Genomic DNA, 25,110 nt, shown 5'->3' on the forward strand with positions numbered 1-25,110 from the left:
TTGGGCTGGGTGCCATATGCTTCAGTCTGCTTGAAGCTCAGGAGCAGCATTCTGCTTAAGTTCTCATTTTCACTCCAGTTCCTTCACCTACAAAGCCTCACTTGTAAATTCTCCTCCATGACAATAATAATAATAATAGTAGTAGTAGTAATAATAATTTATTATTTATTATTTATACCCTGCCCATCTGGCTGGGCTTCCCCAGCCACTCTGGGTGGCTTCCAAAAAAATATTAAAATACTGTAATACATCAAACTGTAATACAGGCAAAGGAAGCAATACAGAACAGGATATAGGGAGTGGCGGGGATAGAATTGTTTCTCTTCCTAATAAGTATAGCTCAGTGAGAGCTATACCTTTGAAAAACGCTTTCCCTAGTTCTTCTGCAATGTTTGCCCATCTCCAAGGAAGGGGTCACCGATTTGCATAAAATTTGAACATTTGTGCTAATTTATGTTCATAGATACAGATGTAGAAATAAATACTGTAATTTAAACAGAAATAGAATACATATAGGGACGCGGGTGGTGCTGTGGGTTAAACCACAGAGCCTAGGACTTGCTGATCAGAAGGTTGTTGGTTCGAATCGCTGCAATGGTGTGAGCTCCCGTTGCTCGGTCTCTGCTCCTGCCAACCCAGCAGTTCGAAAGCACGTCAAAGTGCAAGCAGTTAAATAGGTACCTCTCCGACGGGAAGGTAAACGACGTTTTTGTGTGCTGCTCTGGTTCACCAGAAGTGGCTTAGTCATGCTGGCCACATGACCTGGAAGCTGTACGCCGGCTCCCTCGGCCTATAAAGCGGGATGAGCACCGCAACCCCAGAGTCTTCTGCGACTGGACCTAATGGTCAGGGGTCCCTTTACCTTTACCTTTACCTTTACAATACATATTGTTACAGTGGGGAAGGCTGTAAGCAGCTGTTCTGTGTTCAGTCAGCTGTCCATCCAGGTGATAATTGTTGCTGGGCAACTTCAAAGTCAGCCCTTCAAATAATTATGTTTATTTATTTATTTGTTGCATTTATATCCCACCCTTTTCTCCATGGAGCTCAAGGTGGTTACATAGAGGACTGCCTTCTGGGGCAGTAGCTCAGGGGTAGTGCATCTGTTTTGCATGCAGAAGGTATCACATTCAGACCTCAGCATCTCCAGGTAGGAGATGCTGGGAATGTGCCTGGGCTGGAAACCTGGATAGCTGCTACCAGTTGGTGTAAGCAGTACTGAGCTAGATGGAAGAATGGTCTGACTCAGAATAAGGCAGCTTCCTATGTCCCTGTCACCCACATACACCTGTACTGTTCCCATTAATTTCACTGTGGTTTCCACAGAACCTCCCAGTGAATTATGCCTTTTGTGTCTATAGTAGTAGTAGTAGTAGTAGTAGCAGCAGCAGCAGCAGCAATCAACTGTATACTGCCCTTCATCCATAGATCTCAGGGTGGTTCACAATAGGGATCAGCAGGAAGGCAGTGAATGTAAAGATCAGCTGATCCCAAAGACGTTTTAGAAAAGCCAGCTTTTTGCCTGAGACCTGAAGGTACTCAGTGTTGGGGTTTGATGGGTTTCCCTGGAGAGCTCATGTCATAAGGCACCAGCCTCTGCTGAGAATGCCTGGTTCTTAGAACATACCTGCCACACTTCAGCTGGTAGGGGCAAATGGAGCAGGAGCTCAGATACAGAACAGATTTCATATACAGGAGGAGACAATGCTCAAGGCATGCCCATAGGCTGAGTGTTTGTATTTGTTGGTCTGAAGTATCTTTGCCCTACCTTTCTATTTAAAAGAAATGCTCAAGACACTCTACTATCTAAACAGCATGTTAAATCCAAAAATAAAATACGCAGTGAACCACAACGAACATGTCAGGGAGATTAAAATTAACAGTTCAGGAAGCCAAATGTCAGCTTGGAAAATAAAAGTCTTGGTACAGTGGTGGAACCAGAATCGGTGTTCAGCATCAGCATCATTTTATTTGCATGCCGCTTTTCTAAAGAAAAAAATAAATAAAATCATGCCCAAAGCAGTCTACAATAAAGGAAACAGAAATGCACTTCAAAATCAAACACTGTCGAAAAAAATCATAATAACATACTAAAACAACAACACAACAGCAACACACAAACAAACAAACAAACAAACAAACAAACAAACAAACATACAAAACAACAACATTTCAGTACTATCAATGTTGGACTAGATAATCCTCAAGGATCTTTAACAAGTTTACATTAACAACTTTGAACAGTAAAAATAACAAGGGAGCTTGGCAGATCCACCTTGCTCCCCTTCACGGTCTCGCTCCCTGTCCCTCTCTTGCAGCAGCTTCTCACAAGGTTTGAAAAGGCAAGGGGTGGGAAACACCACTCCCATAATGTTGCTCATGTTCTTCATCCACCAAGAACCAGGACAGTGACATTGCCATGTGCTTAACGCTCACCTATTTTCAGTGTCAACTAGAGGAAGTGATCGAGAGTGAACACATGCTTGTTGCAGATCAAGCCTACAAGGAGATTTCACGCTGTGTTGACTCGAGGGTTGGTAGATGTGTATTGATACGAGTATGTGGGTGCAAGACACCCTAGATTCCAGATCAAGCTTGTGTTAGAATTGAATGAAGGCTTAGTGTGTCAAAACTGTGTGTCAGACTTCCATGAGTTAGAATCAAATCTAGACCCGTGTGTATTAAGCTGTGTGTCAGAAACCCCTTTAATCCTACAGAATCAACAAGTACGGCTAACTAAATAAGTCAGGCTACTTTCCTTTGAGGTGATAGCCTGGAGATGAGCCAACAAGACAAAGGCCAAATCTCATTTGCAAAGGAGTGGGCTGCCTCCCTCAACTGAGAGTTAGTTTAAAACACAATGCCAGCATTTTCATTTTGAGTTTTAGGATGGCAGTTAGGAGTTATGCAACAGAGATAATGAGCAAGAGGCTGGAGCGAGAGTCAGAGAGCAACAATTGAGAGCCATGGTCGGGGACTGCTTAAATCCAAGGCCGTAGTGGGTATGGAAGAAGCCAGAACCTCTTAGGGTGTGAATGCTGTGAACGCTGCCATCGTAGGTTCAGGTTGCCTATATGTGCAAATAAACCATATATCATAAAATGCCACAGTCTCCACTGTTCTTTCATTTTCCAAAAGGAAACACAGACCCCAGTTAAGTACCTGGAACCCCAGAAATCTCATACCACTCAGAGACTGGAGTGGCATGCAACAGTAGGTTACCTATGTTGCATCATCTGGCTATGGACAAGTCAAGAAAACCTGACCCTGATAAGTCAGCATGAGTCAGCTAAGACTGCCAGACCCTTGTAAAGGAACCTGGGCCACACTTCCTGGCTGGCTGGAACCATTAAGAGACCTCCTCTGGCTGTCAGAAGACTTCACTTGCCCACCCACAATCCCTACCCAACCTTGAACTGCAACTGCACTGGCAGAGGCTCTCATAAACCACTAAGTAACCATTCCTTGCACTGCAGTTTTAGCAGCAGATTTCTGGTGAACATGCCTGTGTGGATTCCAAGTATACTTGCTGAACCCCCAGCATCAGACACTTTGAAAATTAAGCACAGGAGGCAGCCTTAGCTCTGAACTGAATGTCTGAGCTTTTAAATATTTGTCTCAGTCTCTCTCTTTTCCAGCCCCCCAACCCAGCTGGCAGAACGTGATGGAGGTCAGAGAGGCCACATGTTTAGTTGTTTCGGGCTGGAACAACCAGATTAACCCTGGAGAAGCTGATTAGTTGAAGAAACAAATTTCATCTGTCTCTGTGGGTTTATTTTGGATCTGTCTTTTCTTCCTAGGCTAAGTGCGATGCCTTCCCCTATTCTCTCTCCCCCCTCCCATGCCCCTGGTGTCTCCCCTCTTAGCCTTTCTTGTCTGCGTTCATTTCATTGAGGGTCTGTCACTGCAATGAGGCTCGGGAATGGGTAATTCAAATTCCCACTCCTCTAGTGTTCTCTCATTTTCCCACTCACCCTTATCTAATCGGCAGAAGATCCAGACTTTGTGCTTGAGTTAATCTCTCATTTACTCATACAGCGCTTTAGCTGCCTTCATGCCCCCCCCCGCTTTTGTTTCATCTTGCTTTAGTGTTTGATGTATTACAGTATTTTAATATTTTTTTGGAAGCCGCCCAGAGTGGCTGGGGAAGCCCAGCCAGATGGGCGGGGTATTTAATAATAATCATAATAATCACAGTTCTATGTGTGCAAACTTACTTATTAACCTAGTATTTTGGCACATGAGGGGGCGGGGAAGAGGCATACATTTGTACTGCGCCTGTCATCACATTCTCCCGGCTTTCCCAAGATATTGGAAAGTGTCCAGGATAGATAGATGATATGGTTAGATGGATATCACAGAGTGGACATTGATATAACGTTGTATATAATGCAATGCAACAGATATTCCACCTATACCAAATGACTATGGAATCTCAGCAGGGCTATGCTTGCCCAGCAAAATCAAGTAAGGTGTTTACAGGCATAGTGCTGCTGTCCTCTAGTTTGGAATTTGCCTTTCAAGTGTGCACAGCTGCCACACATGCAACAGCAAGTGGTCATGGCATGCCAGAGACCATTAAACATAAAGTTTGACCATTTGGGGTGAGGGGAGGTTACAGCACTCCTGAAATGAAAATATATATATATGGTAAACCCTCCTTCCACTGTAGCACTTCAGAATGCAAGTAGGGGTTTGAATGCTTGAATGATGCTACCCCATAGAAATCATTTTCTATAGGTGAGAAGTTCTTGCATCAGGAAGAAAACAAACCTCAGCCTAGCCTTCTTCCTGATATTCTTCTCTTGCTATGCAGAGACAATTAAAACACAAAATCTACTACCTGCTATGCAAAGTGGTGTAGTCTAAAAATCAAAAAGGGCTGTACAACATGGCTTTTCTTGGAGATATAAGATTAGGTTTGGGACAAACTAACATACAGATCATTCCAGTTTCCAAGACAGCAGGTTGGCAGAGAGATCTACAGTGATTTATAATTTTTTATGTATGTGATTTGGCCCAGCCCCAGCAATTACTTTCTAAGAGAATTCAGTGAAACTACTCTTCACCCTAGGGGGCACGGGTGGTGCTGTGGTCTAAACCACTGAGCCTAGGGCTTGCCGATTGGAAGGTCGGCTGTTCGAATCCCCGCAATGGGGTGAGCTTCCATTGTTTGGTCCCAGCTCCTGCCAACCTAGCAGTTCGAAAGCACTTCAAAGTGCAAGTAGATAAATAGGTACTGCTCCAGCGGGAAGGAAAATGACCTCAGAGTCGTTCGCGACTGGACTTAACTGACAGGGGTCCTTTACCTTTACCTTTTTTACTCTTCACCCTGGCTTTTCACACACCCACACCCACGCCCCCCACCCACACCCCATCTTATTTCTTATTTAACTTGTTTTGAACTATTGTTAATATTGTGTTTTAATTGTTGTAACCTGCCCTAAAACCTTAGAGGGGAGGACAGGTTAATAACAAAAATAATAAAAGTCAGTGATGGCGATAATCATAATACCACCACATAAACACCATTTTATTGCCCATTATGGTGGTCTGCTGCAGATCTTTTCCACATCCTTCTTCAGTTCCTTTGGATACTGCATGATTGCCTTAGAGCATGACCTTATCTCTGTTGCCCTTACAGTGAAAATGTTACCGGAGACATGGCTTGCAATTTATTATTAGTACCGACTACCCACAAAAATAGCAGGAAATGTGACACTGATGTGCTGTGAAGTCAAATGCTCACATGTTTGGAAATGCTAAATGCATATGAATTCATGGAGTATTAGCTCTGTTCCCAGGTGCATCCTCCGAGTAGATCGCACACCTTAGCCAGAGCCCACTGAAGTCTATGTGCACAGTCCTTTGGGGACACTGAATGGACAAGTCTTGTTTATTTCAACATTCCTTGTACAGAATAATTTCCCTTTGAATTGTACCTCAAGAACAACAACAAGAAAACCTCATAATTTCAGAGGAGCTAAAAGAGGCAAGGACTCAGCTGGGGGGGTAAAGCGACTAATTCTAGAGGCTTAAAATAAAAATTGGTAAGAAGCTAATATTATGTTAAATGATTTTTCAGAATCCTGAATGCAATATGAATCTCTTTCTCACCAAACACTGCATTTTGAATTTGAAACAGCAATTAGCATTTACAGTCTTTTTAAAAAACTAAACCTTCCTGGGTAGAAAATCTACGTCAATTTAAAATGCAATTATTCAACCATTATCTGTCAGAAATCATGGGGAAAATAAAAATAAAATACCTCTTTCCCCCTTCATTATTTATACGGGAGCCTGGGACATTATTTATATGTGAACTGTCCCATTAACTATTATTCAGGAATTCATGCATCAACAAATATGTCTCTTGAATGACTTCACAATAGGTTTGATAGCACCTATACATGCCACCTCCATGTCACATGTCTGGTTACATAACAGGTGATTGCTGGGACGAATCTTGAACTTAACAGGTAGTCTTAAGGAAGCACCCCACCCCACCCTCTCAGACTCAGCCTTCCATCTATAATATGGGGCTGATAATACTGCTCTACTTTATGCAGTTACAAGAAAATAATATATGTTTAGAACTTCAAACACCCTAAAGCAGGAGTTCTCACACTTTCTACCCCAGGGTCCACTTGAGAGGACTGAAAATTACATTCACAAAATGGTGGTGCTGGGGAAAGCTGGTAACAAAATGGCAGCAGATGGAGTGTGTGTGTGTGTCTAAAAGACGGGCCAAAAGACACAGGTTCCTTTCTTTCTATTGGCTCCTTCCCTTTCCTCGCCCCCAACTTTGCATGCTAGAGCATCACCCTTGCTTTGCTCTCTGAACAATTCCTGCTGTCATATGTGCCCACACACTGCACATGTGGGGAACAACAAGGCAACAGTGTGGTGCTGAGCAGCCCAAGACATTTTTGTGCCTCAGATGAACCACAAAAGGTGCCTCCCTCCCCATCAGGGAAGAAGGAGTGAGTGAAGATCTACACCAGGAGCAAGCGGGCAATAACTCTGTACAGCAGGATCTGCTGCCCCTGTAGATCCTGCCACTTGAGGCTGTCACCTCACTTTGCCTCATGGTGGGTGGGCTGACCCTGATGTTCACTGGGGATCCCTGACCCACAGTTTTAAAAAGCACATAATCATCACCACCCACACCACGTCTTCCTCCTCCTCCTCCTCCTCCTCCTCCTCCTCCTCCTCCTCCTCCTCCTCCTCTTCTTCTTCTTCTTCTTCTTCTTCAACTTATTACCAATCCCAAGTGCCCTGAAATGATAACACATTCCTTCCCTGCTTATTCCTCCACAACCTCCTTTTCTTCTATCCTTAGTATTGATGTTCAACTTGAAAGACCCTCTCCTCTCATATGTGCAAAGCACCATGAACATTTGGGATGCTCAAGGAGGAGAAGCAGAAGAAGGTGGTAACGGAGGAATAACTAACCCCTGCAAAGTTAACATGATCCACGGTGGCCAAAACTACTCCTTTCCCCAATCTTTGACTCTCATCTGGGCATCTGCACTCCAGCTCACTTGTGGCAAATAAGCCTTTCCTGGTGAATCCATAGAACAGAAAAGCAACTCTGTACAAACTCCATTTGTCTCTTCCCCCTTGCTCCCCAGTTGCTCCACCAACGCAGCCACTCCCAAAAGTCTTAGCAGGGAGAGGCATATGTTTGTGCAAAGTGGAGAGCTGGTAAAGCTGCCCCAAACATATAGTCCTAAGTGGCATTATTGAATCTGTAATTTGCTACCATTAGCAAAGGTCACTGTGTGCTGCTTACTGCCACTTTATGAATTGCTCCTGTTCTAGCCTATCATTTCATTAAACAGTGTTGTACTGAGGGGTCGGGAAAAAAACCAACCAAGGGACTTCAGTGCAAGGAGAACATCCTCAGGTGTTTTTTTTTAAAGGAACCTCCATCTCCCACTCCTGTTTGAGGATCTCCTCAAATCAAGGTACACCTTGTCAGTTCTCTCTTCTGTTATACGTTTTCCGCTTGTGTTCCCTCCCCATCCTTCTCCCCATGCCGTATCCACTGTTCCAAAGAGCAGAGAGAATATTTGATTGCAGTAATTAGCTAATCAGTAACAGGCATAATTTCCCACTGATTAATGCTTTGAATAATCATTATAGTCCTAACTGTAGGCAGTTCTCTTATCAGAGTCACTTTGAAAACAGCTTTGAAAAAGATAGAGCTGCACCTTCGCAGATAAAATTAGAGAGGTCAGGTGCTCTGCCCTCTGGAATGATGGCAGGGAAGGGAAGCATGGAGACCTGAAGGGTCCTCTTCCAACCCACTTCCCTCCTCTTTCTCTCTACCCACAATAGATGCCATGATGCGGGGAGTGCGGAGGGGAAGAAAAAGAAGAAACTAGGGCAAGGATGCTATCCGCAAGTGCTGCTTTCAGCCCACAAGAGAACTGCTAAGCAAGAACGTTGCAGCATTCTTATGCAGCAGCAAAGGGGAAAGAGGAAAAAGTTTGCCTGTGAAATTAAGGGCTTATCCACACTTTCCCTAACCCCGTTGCCATTGCTCCTATTGAAGCAAAGGAGAGGGTTTTGTTCTGTGCAAATGCTTATGTGGGACCCCCCCCCCAATCCAAATCAAGATCATAGCAAAGAGCCAATCCCCTCCCCACCCCACATGTCAGGGTCCAAATATAGATGAAGTCACACATACTGGCGACTGGTGTTCAATTTCATGAACTTAAAAACTAACATAGATTTTCAAGGGAACTCCGTTGCCAGTTTGTGGCAGGCTAAACACTCCTGGCAATTCAGCCCATGCCAGGAGACACTGTTATCCACACTTCCTCTTGTTCCTCTGCTTCCCCCCAGGGATAACAGTTCTTTAAAATGGCAATTTGGATTGTCTCTGGATTAATGTTTGCTCCTATTTAGAGCTGAAGGGAGGGTTTTCCCTGTGAAAGGAGCCGGGCAAGCGGAAAACCACTCAGACCCGGGCCTAGAAGGCACGGTTAAAGCAGAAAACAGCTTGGACCTATGCTTACTAAATAAGGGACAAATGGACGTGTGGATGGGGTCTGTTGCTTGGATGCTGAATCCTTTGGTTAGAAGCCCATTCAAAGAGGAAAAACAGCAACAGAATCAAGCCGTATCTTAAATTCCTGACTTGTTTAAGCACCAATCTGGGGTTGTTGTTTTTTTAATGATACTTTGACCTAAGTTACATAGCGAATTTGAGTTCAGTGGTATAATGGTCAGCTATACAATCAGAATGATAGCATGCAGAACCTTGGAACAGAACAGCAACTGTATCTGGAGCCAGGCCCTGCAACATTTGGCAATTGCACATTGCTTAGGTGTGGTGTTGAAATGGATGCAGTTCAAGAGAAGTCTAGACAAGACAGGGCTTTGGATAGGAATAGAAATATCCACCATGGATGGATTTCATCTCCTTCAGGTCATTTGCTGTGGCTCTGCAGTTGTGACATGAAGCTGAAAAGCGGATGCGCAAGTGACTTGCTCAGTAACCTTTCATCCAACATTGTGTCACCTTCAAAGAAAACTCACACATCTCCCTGCAGGAGAGAGACGTGGCTTTCTTTTTTAGTGAGACAAGCAAACAGCATAAGGGTGATTCCCTTGCACATCCACTGCCTTGCTTTGTAAGATGTGAAAGTAATATGGTCCGCACATTCATACATGAGCAGAACGGAAAGAGAAATAGCCACAGAGCGATGGCTCCCACCCATTTGCAATAACTAATGAACTGGTCCAATCTCCTCCTTTAAATCAGGGTAGCCAAAGTTGTGCCCACCAGATGTTTTGGACTACAACTCCCATCAGCTCGATCAGCATGGCCAATAGTCAGGAATGTTGGGAATTGTAGTCCATAACATCTGGAAGGCATCGCATTGACTATCCCTGCAGTAGAGGAGGAGATTAGACCAGTTTGTATGTTACTGAAAATGGGAGTGATCCATTTCCCATTCTAGATGAGAAGTGTCCTCATTTTTTATACCATTCCAACAACCTTTGTAGCTTCTGCCTGGTTATTTCTGTTCCTCCAGACTGTTTTTCCATGCCCTTTATGTTTCATGAAAGTGGTGTCCCTGCTGTTTGGATAGTGATTTCTGCCCATTCATTGGCTGTTGAGTCATTATTGGAATTCACTCAGCATGCGTGAGCTTTAATTTTCTTAATGAGCTGTAGGCATATAGGGTTACCAGTTGGTTCCTTTTTTGACTGTACAGGGCTGCTCAGACAAAACTCAGATAGCAAAAGAAAAGAAAAACAAGTCGGTCTCATTTGCATGTTGCAAAAAGCTACAGTTTGTATTGAACAAAGGGGGAAGTGGAAGAGTACAGAAGGAAGTCGCTCTCTTTCCACGTGGGTCCTTGCACAAGTTATCTTGCCCCCCCCCCACATGACCCAAACAAACCACACTGTGATCTGTCATATCATCTGAACCTGAACCATGGTCTGTTTTAAATAAACCAAGAGTAGTAAGCTAGAAATAAATCAAGAAATTAACATCCATGGCATCATCCATGTTTAGGTGACATTGCAAACCATAGCATGGCTTCTTGGAGCTGTGAAAACACTGTTGGGCCACAAAGGAACCCGCTCAGCAATGCAGAAGCATGTTCACGGTTAAACAGTGGTTTAAAACCAACTGTGACCATCACAATGAGTGAACAAGGCCATTGTGTTTGGCCATGTGACACAGCAGATCCAGAGTGATTCTTCATGTTGCAAATGAGAAGGCAGTAGAATTAAGTCTCCTAATACAGATCTAGAAATAGGTATGTTTTCAAGCTAGTTGCTCATTATAAATGAGATGAGGATTTCCCTTATTGGTTTGTAGGGCATGCCTACTGAGCATTTAAAGGCTGATTACTCTAAGTAATGAAGGAGCAAGCATATTGTAAGAGACCCTCAAGCTGCCCTTCGCCTCTGTGTACATGGGAAACTGGGGCACATGGGCAGCGAAGTCAGTAATGAGACAAAAGATGATGACGTATTGGCAACTTTCATTTGTACTCGCATGCTTTCCCAAACAAGCCTTGTCATTAAAAAAATGTTTCTGCCTTGGTGATTTCTTGTATATATTCAAGCTATGGAAAATAAGCCAGGGGTGTCAGAAGAAGGGTTTATCAGTGTAGCCTCCTAGGGTACAAATACATCAGGAGAAAGGAATAACATGCATGCACCTCCTAGACTGTGATCCTAGGACTCACTTGATTTCTGTAAGAAAAATCAACAGTGTTGTCATGCAACAATGGGCAATTATAGTCATCTTGCTCTTTGTTAATACGTATAGAGGAATAGAAATTCCATGCACAGATCTTGGAAATAATGACCCAATAACTTAAAATAAGACGCCTAGTTTCCCTACAACAAATAAGTAATAAAACCCCCACACTTGGGGCACAACTACACAACAGACTTCAAATGGTTCAACGCTGCAGTTATTTCTTCTCCCCAGGGAACTCTGGAAACTGATGAAGTTATCTCTGGCAGATGGATCTCAGTGTCCTCACAAAACTATAATTTTCAGGATACTTTGAGAGAATCCGCGCCAGTTAAACATGTATAAAACCAATGTGAGGCTTTTTTTAGTGTAGATAGATCGATGAACGTGGAAGGGCAAAGAAAATGTTACATCCAAAGAGTTGTGATTTTCTTGCCGTTTCTAGCTTCACACATTTTTGCATATTTATTCTCTATTATTTGACCCCAGAGACTGTCTATGCTACCCAAGCAGGAGAGATAACAGGATGTGGGAAGGGTGGAGGGTGGAGGGGAGAAAAAAGGGAAGGAACAGGGAAGGAAATGGTTTGTAAAAGAAAATGTAAGTGTACTGTGTTCTACTTGTGAAAAATAGGCAATAAGAACATTAGCCTTTGAATCTTTGAATCTTTTCTTTTTAATCACCAAGTTCTTCTGCAGGTTTTTCCTGGCTTTGGAAGGTCCTTCATAAACCAGACATCTTATTAGGAGACATCTAGGTGCCGGCATGCACTAATGGCATCATTGGTCCATGTTGGCTCTGATAGACATCTGCCATTTTGGAAATTCTGTGGTAAAGCTTTCCTACTATCATTGCATTCACGAAATCATTGGTCTTCAACTGGTAGATCAGTGCCCACTACTGGATCATAGCGTGATCTAATGTGAGTCGCAACAACAGTACCAGCACCATACAATTTAGGTTGATGCACCAGCCGCTACTATTCCCGAGGAAGTCAGAACTGGCTGTGGTAATGCACACCTTTACTAATATCAAGACTGGATTATTGCAATGTGATCTACATGCAGCTAACTTTTAAGAGGTTTGAAAGCTTCAGCTGTTTTAGATTGCAGTAGCTCACCCCTGGGAGCTAATTCTTTTTTTCTTTTTCTTTTGTAAATAAATATTTATTGTTTTTCACAATTAAATTCCACATTAACATTGGTAAGTTAAAAAAGAAAGCAAAAAACATTTTCACCTCCCAATCCCCATATATTACAATATCCTTTTTGAACCTTTTTTGAGATTCCATGAATCTCCGGACTTCCCCACCATCCCCTCTTCTGGTTCTATAAATGAACAAAATCCTCTTACATTTCCATACCCATTTGCCCAATTTTCTAACCGGTATACTTAGTTAATCAAAACTTACTAATGCTTCAAATCATTTATAACATTTGCACAGATATGTTAATTATTGAAACAATTTTCTCCATTATACATTTCACATCTATGATTTATTATTATTATTTTTTTCCTCTTATCCCCATTTCAACTAGTTGCAAGCATTTAATCCAGGCCTGCTAATGTACCAACTTATCTACAGTAATTAACTCGGGTCCGTCAGCAGATTGGACCTGCACTCACTGCCACCACTAGTAAAAACCAGAAGTCCTTGCTCTCAGGCACTATTCAACATGCTAGTGGTTACCTTTAAAGCCTTCTGTGTGTTAGGTCCAAGATTCCTACTTCTTCCCTAACAACCTACCCAATCCTTAAGATCAGGTGGAAAGGACCATTTAGAGGGGAGGCATCGTTGATCATGACAAGGAATAGGGCCTTGTTGGTGGCTGCACCATTATTGTGGAAACATTTGCTTGATGAGCCTTAAAAAGGTAAAGGTAAAGGACCCCTGACAGTTAAGACCAGTCGCGAACGACTCTGGGGTTGCGGCGCTCATCTCGCTTTATTGGCCGAGGGAGCCGACGTTTGTCCGCAGACAGTTTTTCCAGGTCATGTGGCCAGCATGACTAAGCCGCTTCTGGCGAAACCAGAGCAGCACACAGAAACGCCGTTTACCTTCCCGCCGGAGCGGTACCTATTTATTTACTTGCACTTTGACGTGCTTTCGAACTGCTAGGTTGGCAGGAGCTGCGACCAAACAATGGAAGCTCACCCCGTGGCGGAGATTCGAACTGCTGACCTTCCGATGGGCAAGCCCTAGGCTCAGTGGTTTAGACCACAGCGCCACAGCCTTAGGTAGCCCCAATTCTAGCTGTCTTCTGTTATACTATGAATACTTTTGTTATTATTCTGAGCAGACTTATGCCTTGCGAGGAAGATGATACATTTAGTATTGATTGTATTTTATCTGTTGTAACAGTCTCCTTTGTATTAACGTTGAAAGTATTGTTTTATAATGTATTGTGATTTTAAGTGCTGTAAGACGCTGTAAGTAAAGCTTTGACATTGGAAGGACAGAGAAGGAGATGATAGATAGATAGAAAGGTAAATATTTCAGAGGGGGGAATTTATCCACCAAATATCTGTTTCACCCAAACTTAAGTCTTAAGCTGTGCTGGCAGATTTACAGGCCAGAACTACAGCAGAGACCTACTCTCTCACTACCTGCTTACAAGCAACCACTTTTCCAAGAAAATATCCCCAGACTGTCGCTCTGCCCTTTCAGTTACAATCAGTATTCAAGGCACGCCAAACTTTTAAATTTTATTTATTGAGGGACTGATTTGCACAGCAGGGCTCTGCTTTGTTTATTCAGTGCTATTATTGTTACCTTTAATGAAGACAATGAAGAATTTAAAATAATAATTAAAAATATTCCCCTCAGTTACCGTGGCAACGAGCTGCAATGTTTCTAATGGCGCAAAAAACCCATCTGTTTCTTTATTTGACAGGACGAAAAACACTTCCTCCCCTTCTTCCATTACAGGAGGTTTAGTCCTTGAGTCCTCAGGCAGCCCTGAACATGGAGCAGTCCCTTCTCCAGGTTTTGGAGGAGTTCTCAAGGGGCCCTATCCACTCAGCTAGCCACTTCTTCTCCCTCCTCTTCTTTATACATTTGGACAAACAGCTAGAAGGTGAACAAAGCTTCCTTCTCACCTTCCCTGCTGCTTCTGAACTTCCGGGCCCAGCAATAAGGTCCTGTAGCTAAGTTGTAGAGCATCTGATTTGCATGAAGAAGGTATTGGGCCCAACATCCTGCATCTCCAGGTAGCCTGAAATCCCAAAGAGCTGCTGCCATTCAGTGTAGGCAATACAAAACTAAATGGGCTGACTCAAAATACGGAAGCTTCCTGTTCTCTCAACTTCTTTTACCTTTTGCTCGTACCTATGTGTATATATACCTGGCAACTGTATTCCATGCAGTGGTTCATGAAATAAAGTTTGTTAGACAATAGTGAGCCAGATGGAGCAATGATCTGGCTCAGTCTGAAGAGAGAAGAGCAAAAAAGTGGCTGAACAGTTGGCATAGCAAAAACCTGATGGCAGAAAGCAGCAGGCAGTGGGAAGCTGAGAGTCCTGGGGCCTCGGGGCCTGTCCAGTAATGCCAACCTCTGTGCTTGGCAGGGAGGTGTGGGTTGAGTCTAGCAACAAGGACACACTACAGACCAGACAAGCAGAGGTGCCTTTTGAACATGAAGAGGCCAGCAGAGGTCACATGGTGAAGGTAAACCTTATGAAAGCATCTACTCTGTGGCCTAATCTGTGAGAGGACTGTGTTGCATGCTCTCTGACTCTCATCTTTCCATACCAGACTCAGCTTTGCTTCATGCTCAGGAACTTGCAGAAGGTGAGAGAGGCAGAGCTTCAGCTATCCAGCTCAAAAGCATGTGAAACATCAACCAAATCGACAGAGGGGGAAGGTGTCCCTCTTAAGTCCTGAAACAACTGGAATGTGATAGCATAAATCTAGAGTTTCTTCCCTGCTTGCACACCAGACTTATCTGGTAACATTTGATGCCACAACTTCCTTGAAGCTAAGCAGACATGTTGTTGTTTAGTCGTGTCCGACTCTTTCTGACCACATGGACCAGAGCACGCCAGGCACTTCTGTCTTCCACTGCCTCCCGCAGTTTGGTCAAACTCATGCTGTTAGCTTCGAGAACACTGTCCAACCATCTCGTCCTCTGTTGTCCCCTTCTCCTTGTGCCCTCCATCTTTCCCAGCATCAGGGTCTTTTACAAGGAGTCTTCTCTTCTCATGAGATGGCCAAAGTATTGGAGCCTCAGCTTCACGATCTGTCCTTCCAGTGAGCACTCAGGGCTGATTTCCTTAAGAATGGATAGGTTTGATCTTCTTGCAGTCCATGGGATTCTCAAGAGTCTCCTCCAGCACCAGAATTCAAAAGCATCAATTCTTCGGTGATCAGCCTTCTTTATGGTCCAGCTTTCACTTCCATACATCACTACTGGGGAAACCATGGCTTTAACTATACGGACCTTTGTTGGCAAAGTGATGTCTCTGCTTTTTAAGATGATGTCTAGGTTTATCATTGCTTTTCTCCCAAGAAGCAGGCGTCTTTTAATTTCGTGACTGCTGTCACCATCTGCAGTGATCATGGAGCCCAAGAAAGTAAAATCTCTCACTGCCTCCATTTCTCCCCCTTCTATTTGCCAGGAGGTGATGGGCCCAGTGGCCATGATCTTCCTTTTTTTGATGTTGAGCTTCAGACCATATTTTGCTCACTCCTCTTTCACCCTCATTAAAAGGTTCTTTAATTCCTCCTTCATGGATCACCGTCTTGCCGTGGCGAAGGGGCTTGAATAACTCAAAGAAGCTAAGAGCTATGCCATGCAGGGCCCCCCAAAATGGACAGGTCATAGTGAAGAGTTTTGACCAAACGTGATCCACCTGGAGCAGGAACTGGCAAGCCACTCCAGTATCCCTGCCAAGAAAACTCCATGGACAAAGACAACAAGCAGACACGGCCTGGTCTCAATGCCTAGATGGGAGACTCCCTGGAAGTTATGTGTTGAGTCACACTGAGCTTTCAAACGTAAGAGTTTGAATTAAAGTGAATGAATGAATGAATGAATGAAATACTGATCTCAAGAGCAATTTGATGTACACATTAAAATGACTGCCAGTTTCATCTCTGTCCACCCGGTGGTCAAAATACCCAAGAAAGTGTTGAAAAAGCTTAGAATTTGAATGGAATTCATATATTACACACAGGTGCATTTTGGAAGACCAAGAATGAAGTTTGAGAAGAAAAGCTGTTGGAAAATGTTTCCAAGCTCATTTCAGAGTGGGGAGAAAGGAGTCATTGTATACAAGCTGAATGTCTCTAAAAGCCTGGGCCTGAAATCTACAATGCCAACAAATGAGTGCTGAGGGTCTCTTGTTACTCCTCAACTACATCAAAACCAGCTGGAAGGCCCCATCATCACAAGGTATTCCTGGCTGCCACGTGAGTGCCACATGCAAAATCAATGCCACTAGTTCAAGAACAGCTACTAACAGCAGATGTGGCATAGCAGCATTGCACAAAGTTGTTTCCATTGCACAAAACTGCACAGCAAAGAGTATGGTGCAAGAAAATTGCAAGATAACCTTATAAACATAATCGAGGCATGTTGTTACCCTTTATTTATTTAAATTATAAATGGCTTCCCATAAAATATCCCAAAAGTGATCTAACAATAAAAAACATGCATTTTAAAAAAGCAAGCCCAATACAGACGGAGATTAAAATCCCCACTCAAAAGGCTTGTTGAAAAAGGAAGGCCTTTGATGGGGGTCAAAAAACTGGAGTCAGTGCCTGTCTGATATGTAAAGGGCAAGAATTCAAGAGGATAGGTTTTGCCACCCTGTAGGTCTGATTCCTATGTAACACGGAATGGAACTCTTGATGAGAGATCTGCAGATCCCCTTCTACAGAAGGTGGTGAGGAGGGGTGGGATGACCTTTTGCCTTCTAGAAAGCTTCAGCACCAACCCATGAGCCTGATGTACTGATTGGGAGTCTTAGTACTCAGACAAGGATTCACTATACCTTTCCTACCACATTTTCCCTCAAGAACAGAGAGGGGGGAGGGGGGATCCCTCTGCTGTTATTACCGTTATCTCTCTGTATAAAACAGGTTCCTTCTTGTTCTTCTCTTACTCTGTTTCCTAGTTAATTCTGAATAATATACTACTCTACTCAACATACACTCCTGTATCTGAGATCAGAATGTAGCACAGGATGTGCTCTTTGGCCTGGCGGTCTATAATATCAGTGAAAGATGGGCTAGCAGAGATCAATAATTTATGCTGAGACGGAAGGCAAAAACTCAATCAAGTGCCTCGTCAATTATGTAGTGATTATATCTACGGGGAAAGAGAAGGAATGGCTTCCTTCTATCATGTGGTGCCACACACTGCTCCAATCTAATCTTTTACTCCCAACAATAGTAGCCATCTGCCAACTTCACACTTGGACACAAAAACGCTCTTCGTTCCCGTTTGTAGTGGCCATTGTTTGTAGTGGCCATTGTTAGGTATGTCCAGCCTTACATTGGGGACATTGCTCCAGTTCATGCAGCTGCCAGCTTCTAGAAGTTATTCTAGTTAGAGGACCTTGTTCCCAGCCATTAAGCTCTTAGCTAGTGACCCAGGCATTAATAATAGTAATAATTTTAATAATGATAGTTTTGTTATTTACCCATCTGGCTGGGTTGGCCTAGTCAACCTGGGCAGCTTCCAACATATATAAAAACACAACAAAACATCAAACATTTTTTTAAAAACCCTCTCATAACCCTATATGTATTTGAATATTCCCAAAGCTGACATCTGAACCAAAGGTTTCCAGCTCATAAGAACATAAGAAAAGCCCAGTTAGATCAGACCTATCTAGTTCAGGGTATTCCAGGTGTGGTTGCACCAGAGATATGTAGAAAGGACTTATCCACTCTTACTGTTTGCTCCTCTTTCCAGGCAGAGATCTACGCTTAAGAGCTCAGTGTCTGAGCATGTCTTATTTTAATTTTGCCTTGAAGCTTTCCCCATGAAAACCCACTCTTTAGCACTCAGTCAAAGCAAGCATCAATTTGTGCTTTCCACGGATAGCCGTTTGCTCCAATTGAGCTTCAAAGAGTGGGTTCTCACAGGGGAAACTCTGGAGAAAAGAAAAGAGGCTGCTAGGACACAGAGATTTAAACCATGGGCCATGCCTGGAAAGAACAGAGGAAAAGTAAGTGCAGATGAGCCCAAATGCAATGAATATGATATTGGTGCTTTTATTTCGGATCCCTTTCCTAATTTCATTTCATTTCACTTTTAATTTGTGTACTGCCTTTCAATATTGCTGTACACACGTAGGTTTACGAGCCGAGGAAACTTCAAAATATACAACACACCACTTATATCAATCCAACGCAATGCAGAAAATAGCAATAAAAATATGACTTTAAAATAACCTATATCAAATAAAGTAATATTCAATACTCCCTTAGAATATAATAGTACACAATAAAAACTCTCAAAATATCAGCAAATATCAGAGAAATTCACTCTCAACTAATAATCCCTAGTATGGAATTCATCTTCTTCACAGCTTTCACACATTGGCTTGATATTTTTAGTAAACTATGCCAGGACTCTTGGTCAGTCATTGCCAGCTCAAATCCTAATTAGTGTGCATGTGAAATTACCATGTATTTATATATTTTTGCCTCAATGTGCATTACTTTATGCTTACTTACACTGAACCACATTTGCTATTTTACTACCAATTCACCCAGTCTGGAAGATCATTCCAGAGCTCAGGCCTGCTTTTTCTGAATCCACTTGTTCTCAAGGAAGTCAGGTCTCTCCCATTCTTCTATCTCAACTCCTTCACCTCCTTCATTTCAATCATTGATAAACTCTCAGCTTTTGATCTTGGCTTTTCTCTGTACTATGAACTAGAAGCCTTCTGCCTATTTGCTTATTTGACCTTTCTATGAACTTGCCCTCCAGCTTTGATCCTGTCAACAATCCTCTTCTCTGAATGGGCCTCATTCTGCGTAAATGTACAGTACTTTGAGTAGGGATGGATGTATTTGTCCATTTCAGTTATTCTTAGTTTCTCAGTTTTAAGTTCAGTTCTCTACATTTCCTCATTATTTTGAATTTTTTTAAAAAAAAAAATCTCATGAAAATTCATTAGCATTTTAATGCAAATTTTCCCTAATATACACATTTTTTGCAAAGCCTTTCCCCCCATTATAATGCTGTTTTATATGCTATCTTTAATTAACTTACGCATTTTAATGTATGCTTTACCCTAGTATATACATTTATCTTAGTGGAGAACAGCATTGTGAAATTTGTAGATGTGCAAGTTTCAAAGGATGGTTTTGTTTCAGTTTGCATATTGCTTGGGAAAGTGAAAATTAGATAGGTTCATCATTAAATGGTAAGTGAACCAAGCTTTTCCCTCATCCCTAGCATTCAGAGACTGACTAGAGGATCCGTAGCTAGAAGCAATTCAAGAATTAAGTCTGAAACTTGTTGCTTACTATAATCTTTTCTGGCTATCTGCCCCACACCACAACAGAAGCAACTACACAGACATGCAGTGACAATTCAGCTGAACTATCAAGTATCCTCTTAATGTTGGCTTTCTTGCTGTATCCCACCATCCCTGGAGATTTGTCAGTGCAGCAGGGTTGCCACTTCAATAAATGATTAGTTTGTGTTTTTTCTACCTCACAGGAGTATTTATTTTCACTTCCATTCGTCTTCTGGTTTGATCAAGCTCCCTGGATTCCGCCCCAACCTTTTTCACAAATAAGCTCCTTGCTCTTTGATGCTTTGCCTGTAATCATGCAGGAGGTTTGCTTCCGTCCTCTGATGTAGTTGGTAGCAAGCTCTGTGAGGGAAAAAGTGTGATGCCCTCCTGCAAAGATTTTAAGAGTTCACATGGCAACAGGGCACGGAAACGGATATGATGGCAGAGTGCTTGGGACGTTGTATGTTCACCTCTAAATTCTTTTAAGTCACCATGGATTGAAGTACTGGTGATATTCTCCACAGCAGTGAAGACCAGGACTGGAACGAAAGGATTCAGGGATTCTGTCAACACGACTGTTGAAATTACTTTGTAAGTGAGGGCAATGACTCAAGAGATCAGTGGCTACAGGGGCCATCGGTGGTAGAGACAGGAAGTAGTAGAGGTCAATCAAAGTACAGAGTCTTGCTAAGGCAAGGAGGAAACATTCACAAGGCATAGTTCAGTCTGTGCCAGGATTTAACCACTGGTGTCACTGCAGAATTTTTATAACAATTTCATAATGAAAAATGGAAGGGAAATGGCTGAGTGATTTCAGCTGCGTTCCCTAACCTACCAAGTTTCAGATTCCATCAGTCTCCAGGTTCCAACAGCCCCAGTAAACTGATGATCAGGGATTATGGGAATTGCACTATTTTATTGTTGTTAGCCGCCCTAAGCCCGGCTTTGGCTGGGGAGGGCAGGATATAAATAAAATTTGTTGTTGTTGTTGTTGTTGTTGTTGTTGTTGTTGTTGTCGTCTAGAAACATCTTTTCTAGAGGGAATCATGTTAGGGAAGACTGGACAGGAGTGTTAACTGAGGATATCTAGGTTCATCTCACTACCACAGGTGTCAAATATAGCCAGACCCCTACCTGTTGCCAGCAGACTGACAAAGTCACTTTCAAGCATCCACTGTATGCTACAAAATGGATCCCTGCTTATTGTCTGGATTGGCCATTGTCCAGTCATGATGTGGGTCTGTTGTCAAAGCTTCAGATTTTACCTATTTGCACTGTGTGCAAATAGTAGCCATATAGTACATTAGTAGTCATAAAATGCATTAAGGTAGCCATATAGTATGTGATCACAAAAACAGGTCTAGAACAGACCTAACTATAAATAGGCCGGTTCAATATGTTTGCCAATCACACCCTACAGGCCTCGATTATAAACTGGAGGCTTCCTTCAATGGGTCATCTTTTTATAAGACTTTTATAAGACATTTGGGGCAACTTTTCCTTTTAGAGTGGGGGTGGCCAACTCTATTCCCTCTAGATGTTGCTGGACTACAACTATTGAACTAGCCCCTGCCAATATGGTCAGTGGTCAGGGATGATGGAAGCTGCAGCTCAGCAACAGCTGGAGGGCACCACGTTGGCCAACCCAGCTTTAGTAGTGACTTCTGCATGAGGGAAAGCAGTGCTCTGTCTTCTCACACACCCCACTTTCAAAATAATTCAATATGAGCCAAGAACAAAAGGCCAACACTAACTAAATGGCTTTGTGAATTATCTGAGAATCACATAACATAAAGGTTCACAGATTGCACATCAGATTCATCCGGATGCTTGGTCCCCACTCACTTGTTCATGCCACCGCTATGTCAGCCCTGCTGGCATCCAGGTGCAGAGAAAGTGTTGGAAGGGAGCTCAGGATTTTCCTCTTGTGAGTAAGAACTGCACGCCTCCAAACTATCTGGTGTGCAGGAGTTAAGATACGGCATTTCCATCCCCACTCCTGAACGCAGACTTTGGCTGGTCCCCCTGCTCTTGTTATGCTGGATGGTTGTAGAGCGTAGGAAATCTTGCTGTTTAAGACCCTGCCATTTTTAGTAATGACTCTGCAGTGGCACCGGACAGAGACATATGGTTTACAGTAGAATATCCATCTCACTAGATCTGTTTTCCATGGTTATTTATCACATTTGTCCTTCTCTAACGGCACAACCATCGGTTATACAGAATGTAAAAAGGGGAAAGCAATAAAGCTGCCGGGATATTGTACACCAGTGTTCTTGTCTCTTACACAGAAACTGCCAATAGCTGATCTAGCTCAGGATTCTGCCTCCCACAGTGGTTACAATTGTCGGATGCTTCAGAGTAAGCTTGCAGGCTCCCCTTTGTACTATAACTTGCATATGCAGGAATGGAGGGCTATTCTGGCATAGAAGAAACTATATTCCTGCTCATCAAGTGGTATCCTCGAATGAAGAATTCTAATAATAAAGGTAAGTCACAGTGTAAACTACTGCAGTTTTTAATTACACCGAGACAGACTTGTCAGGGCCCAAGCTCCCAAACCTATTTGGCTTTCGGATATCCCGTATCTAAACATGTGGCATAGAATATTGAGCCACTATTATTAATATGCTTACCAGAAAGTAAATTTCAGTGAATGCAGTCGGACTTAGATCTCTATTTGTTTTGCGTACGATTGCACTGTTGGCCTACGATTGGAGTCTGATCTTGTTTTACAATGAGATGTGTGCCTGAAAGTTGGAGGTTGTACACACAGAAGAGAATTTTGCTAGCTGATTGCACCCATTAGTGTATAACTTAAAGCTCATTGACAATGATATGTTCAGGTCAATCCCAAATATTCAACATTAGGCATGAAATGGAAGAACTGTGTGCTTATGTTGGTTTGAGATAAGAGTGACTTTGAGCATGTAAAGAATGTTCTTCCTACATCCCTGAGTCACTTCAGTCACTTCTGTACTTTGTCAATAAGGGGCAGAGGACGTGACCTCCATGCAATGCCAGCTTTATCCAGAGAGAGTGTGTCTAGTTTGCCTGCCCTGCTATATCTCAGCCCGAAACAAGCACAACTGAAACAATGGCACATTCCTTACCTGTTTTCTTCTGTCTCACTTCCCTTCCTTTATGGATTCCCCTGTGTTGCATTGTCAACTGTGTGTTCCTTGGGGCAGGGACCTGTCTTCCTGTTTCTGTACATACAGCATACACACCAATGGAAACATCAGGTTCACGTGTATTTCCCACCCCCTCTTTCTTTGCAACCAGTAGGCTGGGGGGACGGGTCAAACTGTTCTTGCAAGGCCTGAACTGTGTATTTGCTTGCTATTTTCCGGCCTCCAGGTTCCATTTCTCTGTTTAACAAATGTTTTAAAAATGAGCTGCAGTTCAAAGAGGGGGGTGGATCAGGAGTTGTATCGTTTTGACAAGCCATTACCACTGTAGGTGGTACAAAAATGCCCAAGTCAGCACAGTTTCCGTGAAGGCATGAAGCCTTCCTTTTGTAAACCAGCACTTGAAGAAGGGAAAGGAGGGGAGGTAAGAACATAGCATAAGAACATATGAAGAGCCATGCTGAATCACACCAGAGACCCATCAAGTTCAGCATCCCTTTCAACATGGGTGACTATTATATTGAAAACACACTTTCAATGGCTATTGTGCACGATAGCTAAAAAGAGCACCCATGCTCAGAAGCAGCCTGTCTCTTGAGTTTCAGATGCTAGAGACAAAGTGGAGGAGGGATGAACCTTCATGTCCTGCTTTTAGGCATCCTAGAGGCATCTGCCTGATCCTTGTTATAATACAGAATGCTGGACTAGAATGCCCTTTGGTCGGATGCAGCAAGGCTGCTATGGCTCTTATGTACATGGAGGTGGTGAAGTCATTGAAACAGTTCCCAAGGAAGCTCCTTAAATCCAGACTTACCCACAATGAGCAATGGCAACATGGCTATTAACCCATCTGCTACTGCTAGAGCTAGAGCTATATTCCTTTATGCTTGCTTTATAAGTTTCAGGGATGAAAGGTTGACTCATCTAGTTCACGATGCATTGATTGGCAACCTGAAACTACTATGTACCTTTCTGCAGTTGATCAGTTCAGTTCAGTTCAGTTGCCAAGCAGATGCCACCCCTATGGGAAGCAACAGAACTCTCCCCACTTGAGATGTCTAGAAACTGCTATTCAGAGGCATAATGCCTCTACTACAGGAGGCAGTACATAATCATAAAAACTAGTAGCCATAGACAGCTTTATCCTCCTTGAATTTGTCTCAACCCTATTTAAAGCCATCCAAGTTAGTGGCCATCACTACATCTTGTAATGTAGCACGTGAAAGTTAGTGGTTTTGGCTAGGTGCAAAATAAGGATCAAACAGACTCAGCAATGGAGAATAAGAAGGTGAAGTTTATTGCCAGGCAATAAGGACCCAGTTTGGAATCTCTTCCAAAAGGAACTGGGACCCCGATTGACAGAAATCCAGAGGTCTTTATACCTGAGCAAATCACAGCAAATCATAGATCATGAGACAACCATGAGGGACTCACAATATTGTCAGCAAGAATCAGCCAATCAGCAAGCTGTTGTCACGCTACCAGCTCCTGGTCAAGCACTGGTCAAGCACAGGGTTCCAGTTCTGCTTTCCGATGCTTCCAGTGACGCTCAGTCTAACCTTTCCCCCAGTTATGACAGGACAGGGAGTTTTGGAGTTTTTGTGATTTTGCTCTTCCTGTTCTGTAGATTAATTTAGCCTGTATCTGAGGGGAATTTGTACCAGAATCTCTGATTCACGTCTTCCCCTTGTAAGGGTACACGGATGTTTGTAGGGGAAAGGTCGGTTCCTAACTTTGCTGTTCCAAGCAGTTTGCAGTTAGCTAAAGCACAGCTTCCCTTTGATTCAAAATGGATTATAAGTACTGTAATCCTTGATTCGTGTAAGCATATATGAATATATATTGAATATATTGATTACTGATAACTGATTATATGGATAGCGTAGGGGTAGCCCTTCTTCCTTGCCTCAGTAGGAGTGAATTCCATAATTTCACCATGTATTACATGAAGAAATGCTTTCTTTTGTCTATTCTGAATCTCCAGCATTCAGCACCACTGAATGATCCCAGCTTCTAGTACAGTGGTACCTCGGGTTACATATGCTTCAGGTTACATACGCTTCAGGTTACAGACTCCGCTAACTCAGAAATAGTGCTTCAGGTTAAGAACTTTGCTTCAGGATGAGAACAGAAATTGGGCTCCGGCGGCACGGCAGCAGCAGGAGGCCCCATTAGCTAAAGTAGTGCTTCAGGTTAAGAACAGTTTCAGGTTAAGTACGGACCTCTGGAACGAATTAAGTACTTAACCCGAGGTACCACTGTATTATG

The 25,110-nt window shown here is 42.9% G+C and overlaps 1 long non-coding RNA gene across 1 annotated transcript in view; it reads left to right on the top strand.

Moving 5' to 3' along the window:
• The window catches only part of LOC310704166, a 44,488-nt gene extending 24,543 nt beyond the window's left edge, over nucleotides 1–19,945 (top strand). The window contains exon 3 of the long non-coding RNA XR_014524618.1: nucleotides 19,915–19,945. This is a non-coding gene — a long non-coding RNA (uncharacterized lncRNA). The remainder of the gene's footprint in view (nucleotides 1–19,914) is intronic.
• The last annotated feature ends 5,165 nt before the right edge of the window (nucleotides 19,946–25,110 follow it).

This window comes from Podarcis liolepis (genome assembly GCF_965112155.1).
Source record: "Podarcis liolepis genome assembly, chromosome: 3".
In the NCBI taxonomy this organism is placed as follows: domain Eukaryota; kingdom Metazoa; phylum Chordata; class Lepidosauria; order Squamata; family Lacertidae; genus Podarcis; species Podarcis liolepis.